General features: G+C 39.8%; 1 protein-coding gene across 1 annotated transcript in view; it reads left to right on the top strand.

The window, feature by feature from the left end:
- Positions 1-21,767, top strand: part of LOC110028525 (ADP-ribosylation factor-like protein 5) — a gene marked incomplete at its 3' end in the record, with an annotated part of 28,946 nt that overhangs the window by 6,303 nt on the left and 876 nt on the right.

The raw sequence follows: 21,767 nt of genomic DNA, 5'->3' as shown, positions 1-21,767 counted from the left end.
TATGTTTGAAAATTGCTATCCTTATCTTGCAGGATTCTTGATATAGTTTGTGGTTAAGTGCCCCATAAATAATTAGTAAACATTATGATATCGGAGTTAACTCAAACTACAAAGGAAACATAAATATTTTTTCTGAATTCCAAACATATTAGAAACACAATATGGAAAAACAGGAAATAGACCGCAAACAAACATGACAACATAAACAATAAAAGTAATCCATGGGGACGACGAGGACGGAGGATGCTGGACGGCGGTTGGTGGCTGAGGAAAGAGGCTGCGACTGTAGGGAGGTGGCAAGAGGGATGGGCAGCTGCTGTAACAACAAGACAGCTTGGGGAGGCAGTCAAAACAATAGCCGATTGTTGTTTAGTGCTGCTGGATAGCAGGAAAACAATAAGGTGAAGGCGTTGCGTGCTGCGGGAGAGAAGGTGGAGGGCTGGTATAGTGACGGCAGTGAGGACGAGGGAGGAGAAGCCAATTGGGGTGGTTAGAACTGCAGAAAACTGTAGATTCTTGCTGTTCTGGGTGGTGGCAGCAAGGGTGGAGACTTGAAACTGTTGGAATACAACAATCCCTTGTTGTTATGGACGATGACAACAAGATAAGACAACGGGGAGTGATGCGGGAAGCACGAGGAGGGTAAAGAAGGATAATCACCACCTCAGGAGAGGTACAACTGAAGCACCACCCAATCCTTCGGATACGGCCCTCGAAGGGAAAAACTTTAGGATAAATCTGAATTCAGATATCAAAATAACACCATTCACTCTAAGCACATCATACCCTATTTATAAAGAGACTAGACTTATTTTAGGTAATGAAAATAAGAAAGGAGAATAAAATATAATCAGGCTTTTAGATTTTCAGGAAATGATTTAAAATAAGAAATGATTTAAAAGTAAGAAAAGAGAATAAAATATAATCATAATTTCAAATTTTAGGAAAAGATTTAAAATAGGAAAATGCTGGGAATGAAAGAAAGGAAAGGGAGGAAAGGAGAGGAAAGGGAGGGAAAGGAGGAAGAGGAAAAGGAAAGGAAAGGGAAGCATGGGTGGCAGCCCCCCTTGAGGACCGACCCTAGTCCCGTGTCACTCTTTTGTGGTTGGGGGAGTTTTGATCTCGTTCGTCGAAGCTTTTGGTTCCTTTTCTTTAATCCTGGTGGCACTCAGATTCTCATGGTATGCCATTAAGTCTCCTGGTAGGTCGATCATGCTGGTATCGTTATTTGACAACACATTTTGGTAGAATGGGTAGTCATCCTCTTTTGGTACATCCAGAGCGGGAGCTGCATTTAGAGGAGGGTTCTCGCAATACAAATCTCGAGCCTTTACATTTGAAATCTACTCTTTTCACTTCTCGTGTCTAGTTGAGTAATAAGATTGTTAGAAGAACTCAATTCGGGGATAAAATCGGTTGCAGGCTGTGCCACTCTCACTAGCAATCACTTAGGAGAGACATCTTCTCCAGTGACAGGGTCTGGATCCCATTGAAGAATTTTCATCCCCCTCAAGCTCTTAGGGCACATTTCAAAGCTGAGGTTCATCTCCACCGTCTGGTCGTCTGATGAAGGGTACCTTGCGGAACAGGAAATAACATTTGAATAACTCCACATGATATTCTCGACATGGTCTAAAATGAATCCTCTTCAGACATGTTGGATCTTCTCTCCATATGGGTAACTTAAGAGTCTAAAATATATGCATTTCCCTTATCTATGGTAATCCTGTATGTGATGCTGGCTCCTCAAACTCATAACCCTTGTAGACATCCAAGTTTGGTTGTGGTGTTGTTCCTCTCCAAGTCTGCAAAATGCTGGCTCGAGGCACCATAATCTCAGGCTCTGCTGGGTTGCCTATTACGTCAGAGTTACTACCTTCTAAAGCAGCCTCTGTTACCTCAACTGAATTCTCTATTACAAGGCCAACTGGATTTGGTGGTTTCTCTTCCTCGTTGACTGAAAAATGAGAATCCTCTCTAAAGTCTGCATCTTCTTCCTGATCACCGTTCATATCTTTAACTGGAAGTGGGTTCTTTTGGTTTATGTCCTCACCGTTTTTATTGTTTGCTGTATCTTTACCTAACTTTTTCAAAGTTGCTCTGTTTGGTTGAGTAGACTACTCCCCTGGTAGTTCATTCTGCCTCAACATGTCCAAATCCATGAGACAACCACATTTTCTGGCTGTGACAGACTTGCGGATTGGTTTCATTGGATAGTAATTTGGGGACTCTTTTGGTGCTGCGGTCTCTTTACGTCGGAAGCTAGAGTCTGCAATTTTTGACGATAGTAAGTTGGTAAGAACTGACATTGTATTTCTCGCTTTATCTTCATTTCTTCTCGTTCCTTACTTCGATCTTTTGGATCACTATTGAGGGTAGTCTTCTATTGGATTTCATCTTTAATGTTCGTTATCCACCGCCAAAGTCGGCGGATCTCTCGTTGTATCTCCTCTTGGGTAGACTCGCGCATGTATCTCATTAGTGGCATGGTTTAGATTTACGGTTGGGAGATGAAAGATAGTGCATGAGACTAATTGAAAGTGTATAAAATTTGATTTGAGATTGTTGATTTTGAAAACCAGTTAAGAGAATTTAGAGTTTGGTCTTAGAATGGGTGGTTTAGGGTAGAAAAGAAAATTACAAACATAATACGGAAAAACCAGAAATAGATGACAAAAAAACATGACAACATAAACAATTAAAGGCGTTCGTGGGGGACGACGAGGACGGAGGTTATTGGATGGCGGTTGGTGGTTGTGGAAAGAGGGTTGCAGCTATAGGGAGGTGGCAGGAGGGATGGGCAGCCGCTGGAACAGTAAGACAGCTTAGGGCGGTAGTCAAAACGGCAGCCTGCTGCTATATGGGGCTATCAGACAACAGGAAAACAGCAAAGCGAAGGCATTGCGTGCTGCGACAACGAAGGTTGAGGGCTTGGACAGTGAGGGGTGGGAGGATGAGAGAGGATAAGGCGATGGAGGCGGCTAGAACTGTAGAAAACAGTAGATCCTTGCTGCTCTGGGCAGCGGTGGCAAGAGTGGAGGCTTGAAACTGCTGGAATACAACAATTCCTTGCTGTTTTGGACGGCGACAACAAGATAGGCGATGGGGAGCGATGCAGGAAGCACGGGGAAGGGTAGAGGAAGGATAATCACCACATCGGGAGAGAAAAGTAGTCGGTGGACCACTCGATCTCTCAGATACAACCCTCAAAGGGAAAAACTCTAGGATAAACCTGAATTCAGATATAAAAATAACACCCTTCAATTTAAGCATATCATCTCCTATTTATAAAGAAGCTGGACTTATTTTAGGTAATGAAAATAAGAATGGAGAATAAACTATAATAAGGTTTTCAGATTTTAGGAAAGTATTTAAAATAAGAAAGGAGAATAAAATATAACCAGGATTTCAGATTTTTAGGAAATGATTTAAAATAAGAAAGGAGAATAAAATATAATCAGAATTTCAGATTATTGGAAAGGATTTAAAATAGGAAAGTGTTAGGAAGGAAAGAAAGGAAAGGGAGGGAAAGGAAAGGAGGGAAGAGGAAGGAGGAAAATGAGAGGAAGCGGAAGCATGGGAGACAGCCCCCGCTTGAGGAAAGGCCCCATAGCCCCGCATCACGTTAGATTTCTCTAGGATAATTTTGGTATATTGGAGTTTTGGGATCTTGAGCTTGTATATTTGAACTTGTCTTAGTTTTGTGTCATGAGCCTTTATGTTTGAAACAGCCTATAGGATGAAAACTGGTCATGCATTGTGGCATATGATGCTTTATGAACTATGTAGCCCTGACACTTCTAAAACTGTGCCTTACCCATGTCTTACATGTGTCGGATATGAACATGTCTCCGGCACAACCTAACACTTACCTGACAATGCAAAATGTTTGTTTGAATTTTTTATATCTTGATTTGGTTGAACCTACTACTATTTTTTTTTTCACGTAGACTGATGCATCTAATTTAGGTATTGAAACGGGCAATGGGTAAGTGTCTGAAGCTTTTCTGTTTTTATCTTCATTTTCACCTTAGCAACCTATTCCGGGGTCATTTGCATATGTGCTGGTAAATCCATTTAGTTGCATTGGAGTATGCAAAACTAGATTATTTATATCCTATACGAAAACTAGGAGGAAAACCAACTTACCTTCATAGATTGTCATCTCCATTCTGAAGTAATGAAATCTTTAAATTCTTGTTTTGAATATATCGGAAACTGTTGCGTTTGTAGTGTAGAAGTATGCAAAACTCTAGAGCTAGCAATTGATATTGATTTCATATAATGAATAAAAAGTAAGCATCTACAAATTAGATCATCTAAATTGTTTATGCAATTTAAGAGTTAAGGCGTCCAAAGCAATCTAAGAGCATAATTTTCGCTCAGAGGTTGTATCCTCATGAAGGAAGATCTATACGAAGGTTGGGTGAGGCTTATTTATTTATTTATTTATTTATTTATTAATTGATTAAAAAATTGGGTTAGCTGTTCTCACATAAAAAGCTTGATTTCAAAGATGTTATCAAGAAAATGAGATACACAACAACAAAAAAACCCATACTAAAGTGGTTCAATTAAAGGGGCTGTTTGGTTTCCTAAAAATGAAGGGCAACGTAAAATGTTTGCAGAGTATTGTTATTACAATATACTTGAAATACTTTGTGATTGTTTAGTTCACTGTAAAATAAAAACATAGCTTTATATATATATTTTTTTATTTGAAGTAGATTGAAAATAATGTAATAATTTATTTGAAAGGCGAGCAATAGGCGACAGACGGGGGGCTGCGGCGTCGAGCGACAAGGGGCGGTGGACACTGACAGAGTGCGGGGGCGAGGGGCGGTGGGGGGCGGCGACAGTTGAGAGACGGGCAAGAGGCGGTTGGCGATGCGGGTGGCGGGCGGACCACAATTTGCCGATATCATTTTACATTTAATTCAAATTTGATCATATCTGCCGAATTCTAAGTTAAGAAAAAATGAATTAAGGAGTGAATTAAATTCATTGAAACTTTACATTGTACTTTTACTTCTTCATACCAAACACATAATTTTCTGAAATCCCTGTAAATGAATTATAGTATACTAGAAATACTTTCAACCAAACAACCCCTAAGAAAAGCAATACTCGTTAAAAAAAAAGCTATGGGGTGGTAGGAAAGTGGTTTTGCCTCTATGAAATGATTTGTCTTTTTTTCAAGTTCTTCCCTTTAACATTATTGATCCAAGATTCAGGGTCCGTTTGGGGTAGCTTATAAGTGCGGGCAGCATTTTCAAAACGTCGCCGTACCATTTGGTTCGCGCGTTTCGCCAGCTTATCCGAAAATGCGTTTGAGTATTTACACTAAACGCAGGCCGCGGGGTTGGCGGGCGCCCCCCGCCCGCCGCCCGGGGGGCCGCATTTCAGGATAAGCAGCTTATCCTGAAACACACAAGCTGCCCCAAACGGACCCTCAACAAGATCGTGTTACCACCCGACGTCAAAATGGACACATTTTTCCACAGGATTTAGGACAAAAACATCTTATTTCTTGAACATCAAATCAAAGCAATACAACACAAATATGTAAATGATAAACACTTATAATTTGAGAGGTAGGAAATCTCTCACAAACCCTAAACTTAAGACTCACAACAACAATCTCATGCATGCCTACCGTAAACATAATAAATATATTTATACCTCACAGTAATAATAATAAAAGACTAAATTGCCCTTATGCTAGGTACTGATGTAATAATACTCTCCCCTCCCCTCCAAAGACACATTGTGCTTAAAGTTAGAAAAAGTGAGTGTTCCTCATCACAACTGTTTTTATTTCTTCGTCCTCTACCTCCACTTTATGCACTATGAAAACTTGTAATTTTCGATCCTTGCAACAGTGTCCTGAGATAAACTTCTCATCTCACGAAAAACATAGACACTTTACTTGTTTCTCCTGAATCTCTCTCTGTAAGCTACTTGAGTGTTTGTTGTTCCCAATTGTGACCCATTATTTCTGTTCGGTGTAACTTCCCTCTGAAATTCCACTATTTGAGATTTAGGTATCATAATGGTTGTAGCAGTTCGGTACGACGCTCCATTTGTGCTGCTTCTGCTGGCGTTCTCCATCTGGTTCTTGTCCTCTACCATCTGAGCTAGCTTCATCAGCTCCCTCTATCCCCGCGGTCTCAATAGTTGTAGTGTTGTCAGTATGTTGGGCTTTAGGCCTTTCATGAAATTCTCCTCTCTAATCCCTCTGGTTCTTGTCCTCTACCATCTGAGCTAGCTTCATCATCTCCCTCTATCCCCGCAGTCTCAATAGTTGTAGTGTTGTCCTAATGTCGGGCTTTAGACCTTTCATGAAATTCTCCTCTCTAATTCCCCTTCTGAAATCCCTTCCAGCCGTCCCTACAGGAGTTTGAATCTCTCTCTATATTTCATGACAGTCCCCTCTTGAGTTAAGACATAGAATTTCTGACATAGGTCTCCTTCCTGAATCGCTCGGAAACATTCCAACAAATAATCCTTAAATTTCTCTCACGAGTGGATCAGGTATATCTAGTCTCCTCCACTGAAACCATGCTAGGACTTTCCCCTTCAAACATAACACTGTCGCTATGAGTTTCCCCTCCCCATCTAGCCCATTCACTGTGAAGTATCGCTTCATTCAATACACACACCCATGCGCGTCTTCCCTCTCGAAGATCAGCATCCTTAACTTCCTAACCCTAGCATCACCATCCCAACTTCCTCTTCCTCCGCTATTTTTCTCCCATTTATTAAGGATAAAACTCACTCTTTCGATAACAACTATATCCTTTCCCGACTTCGTTGCTTTCTTCTTTGTGCTCTATACTTTTGCATAACCCCTTCTCTATATTTTGTCCCACCCACCTCCATAGGAAATCTCTAATCCACTCCTATTGGAGCCTTGTGTGGAGGTTCTTGAGGGTGGATGCTTTCCTCCTCAAATTCCTCTCGTCCAATCTCTCTCTTTTGATTTAGCCAATGAATCTTCGGTCAATTCTTAGGTTAGGGTTTGCAGATGGAACCGTCGGCGAGGTCTTGGATTGCATCTCAGTAAGCTTTCTTAGCATCTCCTCCTAGCTCTCAAATCAATTTTAAATGGCATAAAACCTTTTCTTTATCCCAGATTTAAGTTGCCCTTCTTTCTCCAATCTCTTCTCCAAAGTTTCTATTTTCTTGGCCGCCATTACCTCATGCCACTAGAGCACACTCAATCTTGTATTTTTTCGCTGACTTTTGGGATCATGATTATGACACGCCCGTTCCAGTCACAATCTTCTACACAATGACTCGATCCCTTTAATTTACCAGATAACTTGAACTGCTATCGTATCACCAGGCTTCGGTCAAAGCCCTATACAATTCCCCAACAGACTCAAATTGACTAAATCATGTTAATGTAAATCACGACTCCTTCAGCTTCCAAATCGCGACTGTATCGCGTTCAGTAGGTAGTGATCCCATTGTTTGCTTCCCCTGCAAACTCCTTAACTCTTGATTCATGTGCTCTTCGTGAAGGAGAAGGCGTTGCTCTTTAAGCAGCAATCCTGCCCTCTGTATATGTCAGTCTTCACAGGAGATGGAAAATGTGATCCCTTCATTGCCTTCTCCACCAGCTTTACTTGCGGCTCTATTGCAGGATGGAACGGGAGGAGGAAGATGCGAGTTTTGGCTCCCGGTAAGACGCGACACTTCACTTTGGACCTTCCCAACAAGCTCTGATCGTGACTGCATGTGAAGACTGCGCGAGAGGAGGTGAAAGATGGAGTTTCAGGTTTCTGTACGCAACTTCTCAGTCGCTGCCTTCCCAGCTAGCTCTAATCACGTCTGCTTTCCGTGGACTGAGCTGAAATCGTCACCTAGTAAGCCGCAATTTGCTTCAACTTCCATCAAGTCGATCGATCCTCTTATGTCGATCCGATTCTCAAAATTTTAAGCTCTGATATCAATTTGTTACAATCTGACATCAAAATCGGCACTTTTTTCCACAAGAATTAGGACAAACACAAATTTTCTTTCTTGAACAAATCAAAGCAATACAACAAAAATAAGTAAAGATAAACACCAAAAATTCAAGAGGTAGACAATCTCTTCCAATTCCTACAATTCGAGGTGTAGGAAATCTCTCCTAAATTCTAAGCCTTGCAACAAAAATATCATGCACTTCTAATCCTAAACGTAATAAGCTTATTTATACCCCACAATAATAATAATATGAGACTAAATTGCCCTTAGGTGTACAAAAGATCAAATTACCCTTAGGCTAAGTACTGGCGTAACAGATTGATAATGTTAAATCGAAGGACCATTTCCTCTTTCTTCATGTTTGAATAGCATCTAGCATTCTTCTAATTCCAAATAATATAAATGAAAGGAAAAAACAATACATCCAAAATATCTTTAGAATCATTCTTGATATATGCATTTCTTCGAGAAGAAAAAACATAACCAAGTTAACAATAGGGGATGAAATGGAGAAAAGATTATGAAGGCTCTACTAAATGTTAGAGATCAAATGGAGTTGAAAGCACCACCATCCATCCAATATGAGTCTAAGGAACTAACATATAAAATACCATTAGAAGAAGGAAAGCAATAAGGAATGCCGCACTCATAACTAAGCTTTAACTGATTGATATGAGATTAGAGAAGTTTCTTGCTGTCAATGAGATGGGAAGGAATAATTTCTTTGCATAACCCATACCAAGCACGATGACTAGAATGAAAGGAGTTACAATTTATGGCTAAAGTGAAGATACCTTGAATTCTTTTGTTTAACGAAAGTTAGTGCTCTAGATTCATGAACTTTTCAATTGATGTCGAGAATAAAGTGACCAATAGTTTTAGAGACCCTTTTAATAAAGTTGGTACTGTGAGAGATTGCTAGACCAAAAATCCAAGGAGTCAAGCTGTAAAGGCCTGTTATAAATGATTTTGTCTACAAAAAAATTATTTTTTAGTTGCATAGGCTACCAATTCTCTAGGAGAGACAAGTTAAACATATGCAGGTCCTTGCTACCAAGACCTCCTTTGTTTTTAGGTTTACAATTGTTTTTCCCCTTGATGAGATTTAGACCACCAATATCACCATTACTTCTCCTGAAAGATTCTTTCTAACATCATCAATTTTTTTGTTTTGTTTTTTTTTCCTGATAACCCAACTGGGATTCTAAAAGAAAGAAAGCTAATACCAACGATCTTTTTGATAGCTCAATTAGGATTCCCAAGGAAAGTGGTGGAGCGGAATGGAGGAGAGCATCGAATTGAAAAGCACAATCCCATTACCTTTAGAAAGCAAGCTATTCCAAGAAGATATAGCTTTGATTATAACTTTTAAGTGTGAGGATTTTTAAAAGCACATGCTGAAGTTCGTTAGAGCCTAAAAAAATGCCTTAGTTCTTGAAAGGGAGAGAAAAGGAGAACAACCCAAAATGCTAGCAAAAAATGCATCCATGCCACAGAGCTTAGCAAAGTAAATCAAAGAAGATTTGGATAAGTTGATTTTAAGGCCATAATTTCCTCAAAGATGTTTAAAGACCCAATGGAGTATCATACGTTATACACTTAACTCAAACTTTGGTCACTTTATAAACAGGCAAGCAATAGCTTCATTGAAGACAAGTCTAAAATTCTCCACTATACAACCTTCTGAATTCAATCAGATCAATTTGATATTCGAAATAACTTGTTCCACATATCTAATATAATTATATTGATCAGGTGGCATAGTTTGCTCCACACATTATGTTTTTTAACCACAATCCCTTGTTTTTTTTGTAAGGGTCCAACCATGAAGAATAAGAAAGCATTATAAAGGTTTTGCTTTCCTCTAACAATATAATTGATTCTCAATCTAATGTCTCAACGACTGAGATGTGTTTTGAACCTACATTAAAATTAGCTAGTCTTAAGCTCACTGATCATTCCTTCTATATTTCATTTGCAAGATAAGGATATTATGCTTGTTTGTTCGTTCTTTTTGTGCAATATATGAACTTGCACACAAAATAGATTTAACTTGTGCATGTACAAGCGAGAACACAGAAAGGAATTTCAATAGTTGTGGTATGATTAATTTAAAAGAGCTTGGAAGAAAAATGAGTAGGCTAGGGTTGTAAGTGAGTCAAGCCGACTTGTAAGCCGGCTCGAGCTCGGCTCGATAAGTGGCTCATAAACTAAGCTCGATGAACTAACAAGCTAAGCTCAAGCCAAACCCGACTTGACTCGTTAGCTCGTGAGTCAGCTTTTTTTAAAAAATATTAATATAAAATATACTCAAAATATATTAAATATCAAGACAGTATCTTAAATGTATTAAAAATGTTTTAAAAGTAATATTATGTTTTATATATTATGTGATTTTATATTATCTATTTCTTAATTATTTATTCTATTTGTCATCTTATTATTAAACTAGCCTAAATTAATATAATTTTTTCTTTTTTATAATAAACAAGCTGGCTCGTGGGCCGACTTGAACTGTAGACTTAAGCTCGAGCTCGAACTTAATAAAATTAATCAAGCTCAAGCTCAATTTCAAGCCAAGGGTGGCTCGAGCTCGACTCGACTCGTTTACACTTGTAGAGTAGGCTAAGGGCATGGTGAAGGATTAAAATTTATCATATATGAAGGGGGAAAAAAAACTAGCTTAAAAGGAAGCAACAAAAAGCAGCTTTAATATGGAATTTGAAATGAAGAAGAAGAAAATTGCCTCGTTCATAAATAGTTGTAATAAAGATGAAGAAGGTGGTGCTTGTGTTGATGTCGAAGTCTTCAAGATTTTCTTTTTTAAACTGTAGGGGTGAAACATTTTTTTTTAAGGTGACCCTTCTCTTCTCTCCATTTTTTGTAATGTTAATATTTATTAATTTTTTCCTTTTTCTTTTCTGCCTTTTGGCATTCCCTTTTTATGACTATTATCTTTTTCTTACTTTTTTGTTATTTGTTTCTTCATTTTCAATGGATGACAAACGTTATTACAGAATGAAAAAGTCTTGAATGAACAATCAAAGGGCAAGAGAGGAGAGTTGAATTAAATTACTCGGTATTTCTTTATGTGCCTATTTCCATTCCTTTCGTTAATGTCAACCCACAATGGTGATTACTTTTTTTGTTAATGATGAAGCTATAGGATAATTCTAAACTCTTAGCAATAGCTAATTTGGGACCTAATGCGGCAGCTTGAGATACATTTTGAACCTTTATTATAAAGAGCTAATCTTAATTCCGCCTACTGATCTTTCCTTTTATTTTACATTTGGAAGAGAGTGAAATTAATTCATGTCTAGTTCGTTCTTTTTTCTGCAATACTAAGAATATACACACAAAACTAAGGTCGTTTATACACCGGAGAAGATAAATGAAATATGAGAAAGTGGTGTTATGATTAATTTGGAGGAGCTATGAAGAAGAATGAGTAGGCCTAAGCTAACAATGTAAAGAGTTAGATTTCATTAAAAAAACAGCCAGCTAAAAAGCAGCGAGATAAGTAACTCTAATGTGGAATTTACTGTGAAGAAGAATTAAAAAGCCTTAACATTAATAGCTAGGAAAAAGATGAAGGTGTGGTTGCTTCTGCTGATTTGGTAGTCTTTATGATTTTCAGCTTTAAATTATATTGCACTAGCCATCACAAGCTTTCAACTAAAGAACAGTGAAACATTCTCCATATTTTTCTTTTTTAACCTTTATGTTCTCTTTTTTTTTTGCATGTGATGCTATTATTTGTTCATTTTTAGACCTTTTTTTTCTGTCCAGTGTTTTATTTTCCCTCGTTTTTCCTATTCTGCTCCTTTATTTTCTTTTTCTTTATTTTTATTTTTTTAAAGGAGGTCATAAATGGTGTACAGAAAATGAAAAAGATTCAAATGAACAATCGAAAGATGAGATGAGATTATAATCAATTGATTCGGTGTTCTTTCGTGTGCATATCTCCGTTACTTTTGATAATGTTATCGATGATGGCGGTTACCTTTATTCTTGTTAATTTACGCTTAATCCAGTCTTTTCATTGGTGAAGGCTGAAGACTTTATTTGGCTGTATAATTAGTTTTGATTGTGTGTTTCTCACAAAGAATAGGTATTTACAATTGTGTATGTTCGAGAAATACCGATAGTAGCAAAGATCGGCCGGTCATCTCATCCAACCTACTACCGCAGTTGACCGTTTGGCCACCTCGTTAGATGGACCCAACAACGAAAATGTGTCAGGCATATGAAAAAGTGCCAAATATACGAAACTGTGCTAATGAAAACAATAATGACCGGTAACTCCCAAAGACAATAATAACTAGCAACTTCTTGAGACAATAATAACCGGTAACTCTCGGGCATAAAACTTGTAAAACCTATGGGCATAATAAGTTGTAACTTCTAGGGGGCAATGATGTAATTTTCTAGATACCTCTTATTAAATATAAATAAGCGGATTTTTTTTTTCATGTAATGAGGATATGCCATTTAGGCATCACTCCCATTCTCTTGTAACATATCTTTTAATATATAAAATAAATCCGAGAGCCTGGGAAACACCCTCTCTCTCTCTCTCTCTCTCTCTCTCTCTCTCGCTTTTTTTTCCTCCCTCAGTCCCTATGTTCTATGCCTTGGACATGGTCGGTAGGACAAATTCGGATTCAACACCAACGATGGTGTCCAAATGAGAGCGAATTGTCAGCTCGTCGTTCCCACTCACAAATACTACCTAGATGGAGCTCTTCTTGACCCACAATATCGCCTCATTGGTTGTCCTCCTCTATGAGGAAGACGTCGACGAGCTCAACGAGCTTCCTATAGGGTTTTCAGCCACCAGCGCAGCTTTTAAGTTTTCGGATGACTCGGATGAGTTGATTGTTGTGTTGGTGGAGGGGGAGGCAGAGTACTCGCAGGCTTTTAAGTTTTCGGATGACTCAGATGAGTTGATTGCTGTGTTGGTGGAGGGGGAGGCAGAGTACTCGTAGGCGGTGGATTATCCAACTCGGCTCTGGTGAGGTTGATCGATTTTGCGCCGAAGGGATTGCTGTGGCTTGGATTCTTCAGTCTTTATAGGTCGAGGATGCTAAATTCATCTTTGAGTGTCGAACTATCAGTAAGATGGAGCTTCTTATTCTTACTGCACTGAAGTGGAGGCTTCGACAAACGGTTCAATGGTGCAGTCGGTCTACTAAGCAAGCTACCCTCCAACCGACCAATACTCTGACCCCCTCTGGCTGACCGATACTTCGGCCGCCTCCGTCCAACCACTTGCTTCTAGCTAGGACTGTAAACGAGCTAAGCTTGAACGAGCTTAGTCTTGGCTCATGTTCGACTCGTTCGAAATTGGCTTGTGTTTGAATTTGGCTGATATTCAAAATTGCTGGCAAATCAGTGTTCGTTTTCTGTTCAAATTACAGTCTTGTTCATATTCGACTCGAAATTAGCTCGTTTAAGTTAATTAAAAAAATAAACGTATGATGTTGGATTCGAACTTGCACCACTTCTATCCAATAGAATACACATAACCACATGATCACACAAACTGTTATTATTTAAATGTGTATATATATATTTATATATTTAATACATTATTGCATAAATAATATATAGATAATTTTTTTTATTTCTAGCTAAAACGAGTTGAACACGCACGAACAAAAGGTTATTCGTGTTCAGCTTGTTAATAAAAATTTGTTTGTGTTCGACTCGCTCACGAACTGTTCGCGAACAACGAGCTTTTCGGACATCCTTATTTCTGGCTGATCACCTGCCTCTGGCTGACCATCTTAAAATAAGGGAAAATTCACATATATACCACTAAATTCTTATATATTTGTATATTTACATACATACCACTCAAATCGTTTGTGCTTTCAGCAAGCCACCCTCCAACCGCCTTCGACCGACCATCTGCTTCTGGCCGGTCACCTGCTTCCAGCCGGCCATCTCAAAATCAGGAAAGATTTATTTGCATACCACTCCATTCTTATTTTATTTTCCTAGGTTTGACTGTGACTCCAGGAACCCGAAAAACTCTCAAGCGTTTGTATCTAAGTTGACACTCGAAAATTTAAGCTGATCGAGTAAAATAAAGACTCCTCTCCAGGGCAAACAATTTAAAGACTCCCCTCTTATGTGAGCAAATCAAAGGCCCCTCTCTTTAGGGCGAGCAAATCAAAGACTTCTCTTTAGGGTGAGCAAATCAGATACTCATTTCCGAGACTAGCAAATCAAATCCCCTTTCGGGGCAAGCAAATCAATCAACACAAACATTCACCAGTGAGCAAATATGATAAACAAAGAGCTCGGTAAAGATAAAATGTTAAAACAAAGATGATGCCAGAAAGACTGACCAAATGTCACCTCAACTAGTCGATGGTCAGACAACCGTCCGACAACGCAAAGTAAAAATAGACCCCAAAAAGCCTCAAGAGAGCACTTCGGGGCCATAAAAATTATAGCACTAAGAGATGCTGAAAATCAAGGGAGTTTGATCATTGCAATTGCATTTTTGACATTTAAATTCTCTTTATATTTTCACTACTTCACTTCCAACAAGAGACTAGTGCGCATTTATTTATGTTTGAGAAAGTGTTGAGGGTAGTACAGACTGGTCGACCATGTCATTCAGCCGACTTCCCCAGTCAATCGGCTGTCCACATTGCTGGATGGACCCAACAACTAAAAGGTGTCAAACATATGAAAATATGTCAGATATACGAAAATGTGTTAATGAAGATAATCATAACTGGTAACTCCCAAGGAAAATAATAACCGATAATTCTCAGAGGCATGATAACTGGTAACTCTCAAAAACAATAATAATTGTTAACTCCCAGGAGCATAATAACTTCTAACTTTCAGGGGCAATGATGTAATTTTGTAGACATCTCTTATAAACTATAAATAGGATGATCTTTTTCATGTTAAGGGGAAGAGACCATTTGGGATTTCCAGTCATTTAGGCATTACTCTTTTAGTCTCTTGTGACAACTTTTTTCAATATATAAAATGGGTCCGAGAGCTCGGTGATCACCCCCACTCTGCCCCACTGGGGGAAGTTGCTGTGCCATATCTTTGTCTCTCCCTCCATTGCTCCTGTCCTTTGGCCTTTACATTCTGTATTGGGCATGGTCTATAGGATAAATTTTGGCATGCACTGTATATGAGTCTATTTAGTCGGGGTTTAATCCCGCCTGAGGCGGCGAATGACCCTACTGTAGAATATTTCTTTTTATAAATACAATTTTGTATAATTCGAAATCATTGCACCTTGGATTTTTGCACTGACGCGACATCTTGGCGAAGCTTGATGAGGCATTTTAACTTCCTTGCAAGGCTTTTATATAAGCTTGGACGAAATTCAAATGAAACTTTACATTTTCCGTTTTTCTCATTTTTGGGTTGATTTCTCTTCAGAGTGCCATGGCTCCCAAATACTTCCTCCAGATGTTTGGTTTCGTTAGGTCGAACGAGAGATTGATATGGTGCGAATTCGATGTTCAATTGCTGGATGAGACTTGTATGACACAAGTGTCATTCTTGAAGGAGTGGGCGCAGACATCCGGGCTACTGATTACTTAGGTGTCGATTTGATCTTCTATTGGGATCAATTCTGATGTGGGTGTCGACTGTCATTGTGCATGGAGCTCAGCTCGATTTTTAACTACTATGGGGTGATATCAGCTCAAGTGAAGCCCCACTTCATCGTTGCAGTAACGACCATGTGATTTACCTGTGCAGAATGGAGTTTCCGTCGTTCCAAGAATTATTCTCACATTCTCTTTTTCGACATCACTTTGAAGTTCCACCTAATCGACTTGGAAAACAAAATAAAGGATTGTAAGTTTCGGTTTATGAGGGGCATCTGCAACGACTAGGGTATTCTAATCAGCGCAACTAGTGATCCCTATAAGGAAAGTGAGAGAGTCTCTCCCCGATTGAAGGCTATGGAGCATGTTATCCTCAGTAAGCAACTTCTGTGGTTCAGTACGCTGACGTCATGACGTGAATCGGCTGCTAAACTTGAGTCAATACGACTCGATGACATAGGAGATGTGGGCCGCCTCTAACTAGGTAGAGGAGAAGTGGCCGCTTGAGAATGCCGCCCAACCTTCAAAGAAAGCGCGAAGAAAGAGGAAGAGAGTAGTGGCTCTCCCGAACGAGAGAAAAGAAAAGACACAAGAAGGTGGTCCTTCAGGGGTTCAAATCCCAGTTTAGGATTTAGTTCCCTCAGTTTTCAAAACTTTCGTAGTTATCCAAAATAAAGTCACTTATTGATCGAACGGAAAGATACTCTGGTTGTCTTAGGTGATTTGAGAGACAATGCAACTCTGTCGTACTTTTGATCGGGCACTGAGGGATCTTTCGAGCGTCCCTCAACATAGGCGGTCTCCCGGTCGTGGTCCACGTGCTTCATCCCTCTATTAAAGAGAGGTGAGGCAAGGAGGCGGTTCCCAATCACCATTGGCTCATATTGCTTGGGGAGGAACAGATGGAGGCTCATAGGCAAAATTCAAAGCTTTAGCTTTGGACCGTCTCCTTCCTACCAACACCTCCAAGGGGTAGAAATGGGGGCCTTGATCCATGGATCCCTTTGCAGAAAAAAATACCCTAGCCTTTTGTGAACTCCAACTCAAGTTTAGGTCTAGTAAAATATAGAGGGATTGGTTTCTCTTGAACTCGGCTTCAGTTGGATAAGATTCTATCATTGCTGATATCTTGTGGTTAGCTGGCTTGGAAAGGCATTTCGATGATTTTTGAGAGCCAAACGACATTTTTAAACTTTCTTTTTCTCTGTCTCGTCAGAGGTGGCTCACATCTCCTGTGTTATTGAGCTGTATTGGCTCGGGTTCAATACCTGATTCATGGTCATGTCGTTAGTGTACTGAACCACCGACAATGGCTTACGGAGGATGACATGTTCCACACAGCCTTCAGTTGGGGAGAGACTCTATTCTCTTTTAGGAATCACCAGTCGCTCTGGTTGGAATGTCCCAGTTGTTATAGATGCCTCTTAGATTTCGAAGCTTTCAATCCTTTATTTTGTTTTCGAAATATATTAAGTGAACTTCATAGTGCTGAAGAAAAGAGAATGTGTGAGAATAATTCTTGGGACCGTAAAACCTCCATTCTGTGCATGTAGATCACGTCGTTCATAATCACAATGATGAAGTTTGGCTTCACTTCGGTTAGTATTACCCCATAGTGATTGAAAATTGAGCAGAGTTCTGTGCAGAAGGGCAACCGATGCCACATTGGAATTAATCTCGATAGGAGATCAAATCGTCACATAGGTAATCAGTAGCCCAAAAGTTCGCACCCACTTACTAAAAAATGACACTTGTGTCCTGCACACAAGTCTCATCCAACAGTTGAACATCAAATTTGGTCATAATCGATCTCTCGTTAGATCGAACCAATATTTGAGAGCCATGATAGCCTGAAGAGAAATTGACCTAAGGATGAGAAATTTCTAAAATATAAAGTTTCACTTGAATTTTGTTCAACCCTATATATAAGTTTCACGAGGAAGTCGAAACACCTCATTGGGCTCTGTCAGGAGTTCATATCGGCGCAAAAATTGAGGGTTCAATGATTTCAGAAATTACGCAAAATCCTATTTATAAAAATTAATATTTTACAATAGTGTTGTTCACCACCTTGGGCAGGTTTAAACCTCAACTCAATAGGTTCTTTTACAACACACACCCACCAAACTTATACTTTTCTATTTTTTATGCTCCGCCCGAACACCAAAAATCGAGCTGGTCGTCTGAACTTCTACCAGTTTGGCCCGGAGATTCGCCGCCTCTGCTCGGATATCCTCCATACTAGCATAGAGGCCGCCAATTCCTCCCTCAAATCTAATATGGCGGTCACTCTCTAAAGACCTGCAGCCCGGGCAAGTGAGTCCATAGTTTCGTCCATGCGCCAGACCAAAGTCATGGGACCTTCAGTCGTTCATGTCCCTCTCTGGGTCATTTAAAGGAGGAGGTGGAGCAAAATATGTGGTGGGACAGACGCCACTCCAATTGAGACAAGAGTAGAAGGATCGACAGTTGCCTTTGGTTCGGGAAGATGCTCAACTTTTTTGTACTGGGAGTTAATGATCTCCATGGTCCCCTCTGCGACATTAGAGTCGGCGTTATAAGAATAAAATTGAAGGATCTAATGAGGATAATCTAGGTTACTAATGCTAACTAGCTCCGATGTACATAGACTTTCTACAACGAGACAGGTAGCACCAATCGGAGCCACCACTTTGGCCAAAGGCGTCGGGGGATCACCTTGCGTGGTTTGCCTTGACGAGGCCCGGATCGGACCCTAGCCAAAAGCAAAACTGTCCTTTGCTATTTACTTCCATGGGGGCTGGATTATGATGAATTCTGACGGCGAAACTAGTGCAGTCATTACTATTTGCTCTTGTTCCAACAAAGACAGTTGAGCCGGAAGTTGGCGGAGTGACTTAGGAGCTAAGACAGGAGCCTCCAAAATACACCCTCATTTGCGATTCCTAACCTCCAGCTGGGGCAATGAGTTGGATGATTCTCCAAACCCTTCCACTTGCGACTGCTTTTGCCGTTATATGTTTAATTGATTTAGGCCCTTCGGGCTTGGTTCCTTCGACTGGTCTTTTAGTCCTAGTCGTGTTCCTCTCTTCTCCCAGCCTTCTCTCAGTCGTGCAGTCATTTTCGCCTGTTCTCCTTTATGGCCAGGTGAGAATTTTTAATTTTTTTCTTTCTCTCGTCCTCCGAAGGGCAAATCTTCAATGCAGGAAGCTCAAAAGCCCTATGTATAGGGAGAAGCAATAAAAAAATCCAAAGAGTACAATTATTGGCATTATTCATGTAAGGAATTATGACATTTATTTTTTTATTATTATGACAACTGTCACTTTCAAAGATATTAGAAAATCGAGAAACTAATTATGTATGCCATTAATGTGGCCTCATGAATCTCAAGGAGATTCAATGGAGCGCACAAGGAAAGCAATAGAAGCACGAACATTCATCACTGCACCAGTTGGTCAAAATTTAGGCTGACCAAATAAACGTCTGACTAAACCCAGAAGCGCTGCGCCCCGCATCTATGACTACTTAGCCGATGTTTGACATTAGAAAGATCAATAACTGCCTGAAAGAGATCCTTTTTACACAGACTCATCTATTGAAGGAAGGATGTTTATCAAATTATGATAAAATATCATCTGCATGATGGAACAATCCTTTTCAAGTAAGATGAGCCTTCACAACGAATTTCTTCGGAAGATGCTACTGTAAATTATTTGGTCAGCCGATACTCTTTGCTGGAAAGCTCGAATGACTGGAGAGTAATGCCTAAATATCCGAAAAACTCAAATGGTCTCCTCATCTTTACGTGAAAAAGATTCTCATATTTATAGTTCATAGGTGGTATCTATAAAATTATATTATTGCTCCTGGGAGTTATAAGCTATTATGCCTTTGGGAGTTACAAGCTATTATACCCCTGAGAGTTACCTGTTGTTATTATCTCTGGGGTTACCAATTATTATGCCTCGGGGAGTTACCAATTATTATTGTCCCTGGGAGTAATCTGCTATTATTGTCTCTATTAGCATCTTTTCGTATATCTGACACCTTTTTGTATGCCTAATACTTTTTCGTATGTCTTACACCTTTTCGTTGTTGGGTCCATCCAATGATGTGGCCAACCGGTCAACTGGGGTGGCCGACTGAATGAGGCGGCAGACCGGTCTCTCTGCTACCATCAACATTTTTTCGGACATAAATAAATGCCCCAAGTTTTTTCTTGGAAGTGAAGTTGTGATGAGAATGAAAGACTTTAATTGTCAAAAATGTAAATGCAATGATCATACTTCCTTGATTCAACATCTCTAAGTGCCATGTTTTCTTCGGCCCAAAGTGCTCTCATGAAGCTTTTTCGGTTCGATTTGTGATATGTGTTACTGGTTGTCTATTTGACCTTCGACTAATTGAGGTGACTTTTGATTAGTCTTATTTGTTTCAGCTTTATCTAGCTATTTATTTACGATAGTTGCTTAAGGATGAATGTTGGTGCTGGTTGATTTGCTCGCATTGGAGGGGAGTCTTTCATTTGCTCGCCCTGGAAGAGAGTCTTTGATTTGCTCCTCCCGGAAATGAGTATTTGATTTGCTCGCCTTTGAGGGGAGTCTTTGATTTGTTCGCTCTGGAGGGGAGACTTTGATTTGCTCTCCCTACGAGGGGAGTCTTTGATTTACTCGCCTCATATGGGAGTTTGATTTGTTCACCATGGTGAGAAATCTTTGCTTTACTGAGGCGGTTTGAATTTTCTGAGTGTCGGCATAGATGCATAACTGTGAACTTTTTGTGTTTCTCGAGTTTTTGTCAAACCTAGGAAATAAAATAAGAATGGAGAGGTATGTATGTAAGTCTTCCCTGATTTTGAGATGGCTTTGCGATCAAAAGCTGGTGGTTTGCCAAAGGCGATTTCTTAGAAACACAAACGAATTGAGTGGTATTTACGTAAACATACAAAATATATAAGAATTGAGTGATATATCTATGAATCTTTCTTGATTTTAAGATGGTTGGCTGGAGACATACAATCGATCAGAAGTTGGTGGTCTGCCGGAGCATCGCTCGGCTGGAGGGTGATTTGCTTAGTAAATCACTGCCCTATTTGATCGCTTGTCGAAGCCTTCACTTTAGTGCAATAAGAATAAGGAGCTCCATCTTGTAGATAGTTTGAGGCTCAGATGAATTTAGCATTCTTAATTTATATACATGAAGAATCCAAGCCACAACAACCTCTAGGGCAGGAAAATCGATCGACCTTGACCGGAGTCAGGTCAGATAATCCACCTTCGGCGAGTACTTTACCTCCCTCTTCACGAACACAACAATCCACTGATTTGAGTCATCCAGAAACTCAAAGACTACGCCGGTGGCTGGAGACCCCCTAGTCAGCTCATCTAGCTCGTCAAGGCCTTCCTCATAGAGGTCACCCCACGAGGCTTTATTTTGAACCAAGGAGAGCTCAATTTAGGAAGCATTTGTTAGTGGAAACGGTGAGCTGACAATTCACCCTCATTTAGTTTCCCTGGCCGGAGAAAGCGCAAAGAGGCGGGTGAATGCGAAAGAGCATTTTAACGCGACAGGGAGGAGGGAGAATCATATATCTCTAAATATGGAAGCTCAGAGCATGTATAGATCTAGGGGAAAGAGATGAAATTTCTTTGAAATCAATGGCGATGAGGAATAAATAGAGTTGATTTGCTGTTGTGCCATTTCTTCTTATGCGCTCTTTACTAGGAGCGCTTCTGTGAATAATTTTTTTTCTCGATGTTGCCCTTCTTGCATCTTTTAAAATATTGAATCCAAATTTGCCCTGCAGATTATGCCCAATGCATAGAGTGTAGGGCCGAGGGAGAGAAAAAGAGCAAGAGAGAGATAAAGAGCGACACAACCATTGCTCCCAGCGGGACAAAGTGGGGGTGTTCCCTGAGATCTCGGACCCGTTCTATACATTGAGAATGCGAGAATGTGAGAATAATGCCTAAATTGATGGAAAACTCAAATCGTATCCTCTTCTTTAAATTAAAAAATCCTCCTATTTATAATTCATAGGGGGTATTTGCTCTTGGGAGTTACTAGTTATTATGCCTCTGGGAGTTACCAGATATTATTATCTATGGGAGTTATCAGTTTTTGTGCCTCTGGGAGTTACCGGTTATTAATATCCATGGGAGTTAATTATTATCGTCTTCATTAGCACATTTCGTATATTTGACACTCTTTCAT

Source organism: Phalaenopsis equestris, unplaced genomic scaffold (genome assembly GCF_001263595.1).
Source record: "Phalaenopsis equestris unplaced genomic scaffold, ASM126359v1 Scaffold000513, whole genome shotgun sequence".
In the NCBI taxonomy this organism is placed as follows: domain Eukaryota; kingdom Viridiplantae; phylum Streptophyta; class Magnoliopsida; order Asparagales; family Orchidaceae; genus Phalaenopsis; species Phalaenopsis equestris.
Note: the sequence above shows the minus strand (reverse complement) of the source record. Positions and strands in the feature narration are given on the sequence as shown.